Source organism: Chelon labrosus (genome assembly GCF_963514085.1).
Source record: "Chelon labrosus genome assembly, chromosome: 6".
Taxonomy (NCBI): domain Eukaryota; kingdom Metazoa; phylum Chordata; class Actinopteri; order Mugiliformes; family Mugilidae; genus Chelon; species Chelon labrosus.
In genome coordinates, this window is record NC_140342.1 from 1,449,091 (window position 1) to 1,455,090 (window position 6,000).

Here is a 6,000-nt window from a genome sequence, read left to right on the forward strand (position 1 = left end):
CCCTCAGTACCTCACTAACCTGCTCCACATAAACATTCCACTCTTAGGTCATCCTCATCCATCCTACTCATCCTCCCACCTGCTCACTTGACCACCATGGGGTCATCCTTGGGTACAATTTCCAGATGCTTGAAGGTGCCACGTTCATCTGTTCAAACAATTATACGCAAGTATAGACACCATGGGAATGTCCAGCTATCATACCGCTCAGGAAGGAGACGGGTTCTATATCCCAGAGATGAATGTGTTTTGGTCCGAAATGTGCGAATCAACCCCAAAACAAAAGCTAAAGACCTTGTCAAGATGATGGCTGAAGCTGGTAAGAGAGTGTCATTCTCCACAGTGAAACAAGTCCTGTACTGACATGGACTGAAAGGCCACTCAGCGAGGAAGAAGACATTACTCCAAAAGCAACATAAAAAACCCAGATTACAGTTTGCAAATACACACAGGGACAAAGACCTTAATTTTTGGAGACATGTCCTGTGATCTGATGAAACTAAAGTGGAACTGTTTGGCCATAATGACCATCGTTACATTTGGAGGAAAAAGGGGGAAGCTTGTAAGCCTGAGAACACCATCCCAACTGTGAAGTATGGGGGTGGTAGCATCATGTTGTGGGGCTGTTTTGCCGCAGGAGGAACTGGTACACTTCATAAAATAGACGGCATCATGAGGAAAGAACATTATGTGGAAGTATTGAAGCAACATCTCAAGACATCAGCCAGGAAGTTAAAGTTTGGACACAAATGGGTCTTCCAAATGGACAATGACCCTAAGCATACTGCCAAAGTAGTTACAAAGTGGCTTAAGTACAACAAAATCAATGTTTTGGAGTGGCCATCACAAAGCCCCGATTAAAATCCCATAGAAAATTTGTGGGAAGATCTGAAAAGGCGTGTGCGAGCGAGGTGGCCTACAACCCTGACTCAGTTACACAAGTTCTGTCAGGAGGAATGGACCAGAATTCCAGCAGACTATTGCGAGAAGCTTGTGGAAGGATACCCAAAGCGTTTGAGGAAATGTATGTGAACTTCTGACTTTGAAGAAAGTAATAAAAAAATTCTCTAACAAATTCTCTCTCTCATTATTGTGGCATTTAGCAAATAGAAATAAGTTTGGTAATCCTAACTGACCTAAAACAGGAGAGGTTAAGTCTGATTTAACTTCAGACAGTGAGGAAAAAAGGTTTATGCGTCTTTTAACGCAGTGTATGTAAACATCTGGTTTCAACTGTAACTATATGTGTATATATATATATATATATATATATATGTTATATGTCCTGAAAGGCGTCCATAAATAAAATGTATTATTATTATTATTGTTATTATATGTGGAAGGCCTTATCCACCTATTTTGGTGTACTTTTCTTCAGCGTTAATCTTTGTTGCAAAGGAGGGAAATCTGCAACGTTACATACATTAGTATTTTAAATAACAATCTTGTTCCAGCTGTGTGTCAACAGTATATACCCTTCTCCTGCTTGGACATGACCATGCCCAGTGCATAAAGTCATGAAGTCATAAAGGCTTTATGACTTTATGCACTTATGACTTTACTTTAAAGGGGAACTACTGTTTTTTACAACCTGGACCTTATTTCTGGCATAAAATACGATTGTTTACTCACCCATATAACTTTGGTGTCATTTGGAGTCATTCGGACGATATTTAGATCCAACGACGCGTATATCCATACAGTGGGAGTGACTGGGTTCACTGAAACACAGCCTTTAAATAACGCATTAGTTACCTGTTATCGATTCGCAGACGTGCAGTTGTTGGTTGTTCCTCTCTCTGCCTCCGCATTCTCCTTTCGACGAGCTCCTCATCTGTATACTCTGGCTCAAAACGGTAAGGACGTCCATCATAAACAAAGTCGTCGTCCACAACCTCAGAATCGGAAAGATATTCAGCCATGTTGCAAAAAAAAAAATAGCAGTAGCAAATTACAGGTAAACAAGCAGCTGACATCATCCAGGTCAGAGGTCAGTAGGTCAATCTACAAACCCTGGATGATGATAACAGGTAACTCCGGACTCAACGGGGAATAGCACTAGCGTATCATTACAAAATATTGGTGAAATGAACAAGTTTCGCGGGAGATAAAGCGTTATTTAGAGGGCTCTGTTGCGGTACCCCTGTTGCGGTACCCCAGTCACTCCCACTATATGGAAATATCGTCCGAATGACTCCAAATGACACCAAAGTTATATGGGTGAGTAAACGATCATATTTTATGCCAAAAATAAGTTCTGTGAGTATATGTACTGTCAATTATGTCTCCTCATCCACTGTGTCTTCTTCCCTACCCTTCTGGTCTCTGCTAGCCCAGTACTGACCAGTCAAGAGTCATGTGATAGTCTTGTCTTATATTTCAAGACAAGACTGTCCATGAATGACTGACAGGAGAAGACTGTGGAGTCAAATCCATTGGGCTGCACATACACACTGTACTGCACAGTCTACAACCAGCTCTATGGCATATTTTACTCAATCTTTTACATATACAAATACATCTAGTCCTTATTTTTTCAACAATGAACAACTTTTCAATGAGTTTTGAATGAGAATTTTGATCTGCTGTCCACTAGGAGGGAACACCTAATTAGCAATTCAGGAGTGTTTAAAACATCACAAAAGAAATAACGTGCCTGAATAAGGAAGTTCCTTCAGAAAATGTGTCGTTATTGTTTGTGGGAACGTCATCAGCTAAGACAACCTGTGGTCAAATCATCATCATTAACCTTGAAGATATCTCTCTCTTTCTCTCTTTCTCTTTGTCTGTGTGTTGGGGTCCATGGGGAAGTGTGTATCTGCTACCTTGATAAGGGGCATATGGCCTTTTTTTTTTTTTACACTGAGCCCCTACCTCAAAGGCCCTGGAGTATACACACACACGCTCCTGCCAACGTGAAGCTGGAACTGAATTGGACTAACACTCACACATACATCCCTCAGCACCTTTCATTCTTTTTAGACTTTGATTACTTAAGTGTAGTTGTTGTGTTGCCATGATGTGTGATGGATGAGTGAACTGTGAACTGTGATGTTTTTGTTCAACACCTATATTGCCTGATTAACTTTACAAGCAAAAATCCTAAGAGAATTTGATTTGTAGTTTGTCTTTGGGTTACACATTAAATGTTGCTTGTTTGAAGTACATGCCCCTTTGAAAAGCATCCAAAGGCAGCTCCAGCTCTGTGGAAGAAACTGTGAAGGTGCTTCAGCTGTGTTTTAGAGACTGAATCTGATGCTTCAGCTCCATCTGAAGACCAAGAGGATGGATTATCATCATAGGAGCAGGGATGTGGCCTGTTGGAATACACTGGAACCAGTGGCTCCATTTGAAGTCCAGGAAACTACAAGTCCACCTTTATAACAGATGGAGGTATCTGGTCCACTAAATGGCCAAGTTCCTGGACAGTCATTAATGGTATCAGTGTTTCTGATACTTCTGATAGGACAGCTGACCTCTGATCATGCTGAGAGGCTGCAGAGGTGTTGACCCTGTCTGCTGAGCCCTCCACTGGGCAGATGCTCAAGGTGGTGGACTGAACACAATTCCAATCAAGCAGCTCCTTACACAGTTCCACCTCTTATGATATGACATGTGTCACTTACTGTGTTCTGTTCACACAAGTTCACAGGAGGTCAAGGTCAAAAGGTCATTTATTGTCATTCCAATCATATACAGCAGATGAAGTACTATCGTCTTCTCAGTTGACCTCACTATCCACTGGAGGGTCTGAAACAGTCCAAAACAGAGCAACTCACCTGACAGTGATGCAGCCAGTCAAGAAGCTACAGACACACTGTTGACTTGTGTGGGCGGTGTAGATCTGACATTGAAGAACAGCTATTGTCTCAGTTTATTGTTCAGATTGTTAGTAGCTGTCACTAGTCAAGGTCAGGAAGCATGTCTATTCAAAGCTTTATCATTAGATTAGATGATGAGCTCAGACAATGGCTCAGAGACAGATCAATACACCTGGCCAGGCCCCTTTCACTGGCCTGCACTCTCAATCAATAGACACTGTCAGACTCGGTATGAATTCAGTGTGTCCCGTCTGATCAGGTTGTTCTCTGATTGAAGGCCAGAGGTGGAAAGAGAGGTGATTTTACTTTACAAACTGTTAGTAAGCCAATATTTATTACTCGGATGACACTCTACAATGAATTAGTCAAATGCTGCTTCAGTACATCCTGGAGAATGTATGTACTGTATTTAAAGGAGAGGAAAGACAAAAAGAAGCAACTTTCGTTGTCATTTTTATTTTAGTGATGTAATCAACGTGACTGCTGTCCTCTAAGTAGTAAACTGTAAATGGTACAGGTAAACAGTAACATTATTGGGGAAATGTAGGTCACTGCATCAATTTCATCAGTTTTCTGGACTTCCATGTGGGTTGTTTACATGAATACTATGTGAAATACACTGTAATGGGGACAACACAGCAGAACAACAAAGCAGTTTGTGAAATAGTCAACATTTTATCAACACATGTGAGTTCCTGGACACTTACATTACATTTTGTGAGTATTTGACAAGACTGCGCAATGTGCAAATGTGCAGATGAACACTGTACATACATTCTCAAACACTGGAGCTTGAACCACTAGAGACACATTTGTGTAGACAACTCAAGAGGATGTGTCTCACGTTATGGAGTGGGGAGTTAATGAACCACTGAGCCTTTGGCAAACCCTATCCTTTCTGCTGTGGTGCTACTGAACAGGAAACTCTCTCTTTATGTGTAGTTTTTGGTAAAATCTGTTAAGGTCTTCAGAAAATAAATACGCACTACTGCGCATTCTTGACCAGGTATGAGGAGTTCAGATTTAAGATTATAACTTATAGCTTGGGCGGCACAGTGGCGAGGTGGTTAGCACTGATGCCTCACAGCGAGAAGATCCCGGGTTCGAGTCCATGGGCCGACTGGGCCTTTCTGTGTGGGTTCTCTCTGGGTACTCCAGCTTCCTTCCACTGTCCAAAAGACATGCTCATTAGATTAACTCGTGATTCTAAACTGGCCGTAGGTGTGCATGTGAGTGTGAATGGTTGTCTATCTCCCTGCGACAGACGACCTAGCATGGCGTGGGGTCCAGGGTGTACCCCGCCTCTCGCCCAGTGACAGCTGGGATAGGCTCCATCAGACCCTGCGACCCTTAACAGGAAGCGGTTACAGAAGATGAATGAATGAATGAACTTATAGCTTGCTCTGCTGTTTTAAACAACTGAAGAAAATTGAAAGCGCAGGAATGTAACATTAGTTTGAGGAATAGCAGGGACCTTAATGTTTAACTGAAAAAAAGAAGAATGATATGCCCGTGGTGGTGTCAAGAGTCACTGACCACTTGGCATTCAACTTTCTGTTCCTACAAACAACAACTCCTGTTTATGAAATGTGTGTGTATCTCTGCGTCTGCCTGTAACTCACGTGTAAGGATTAAACAGAGTCGACAGCAGAATTAATGTGTTTTCCTTTGACGTGCTGTAGAGGGATCGTGTGTTATTGCTCTGAGACCACCACTGGCTGTCTGCTTTGTCTCTGACCTGAACCTCGAACAATGTTATCTCAGTCTTTCTGTCTCCCTTTGCTTCTGTCTGCTTCTTTATCTCTTTATAATGCTCTATTGCCACCACCCCCACTTCACTTTCTATCTTTCTGGCTCTGGCTCTTAATTATTCCCCCTGATTTGGATCCTTCAGATAAACAATGCATGTTAATTAATATTTTATGTACACTGCATGCGAGTGTGTACCTTATTGCAGTAACTAAAGAAAGCCTTTTCAATTACCAGTGCGCGGTTCTCTTTTGAGGGGCTTATTGTGATAGACAGCAGATTAGTGAAAATTTCATTTTCATTGCCAGTGATACCTGAGAGCTTAAGAAGTGGCAGAAATCCTGAATGGCATGCAGAAGAGTACCCGTGATGTGATAGGTTGATTATGTTTTAATGAAAGACCATGTACTCAACATTATTATAGCATTTC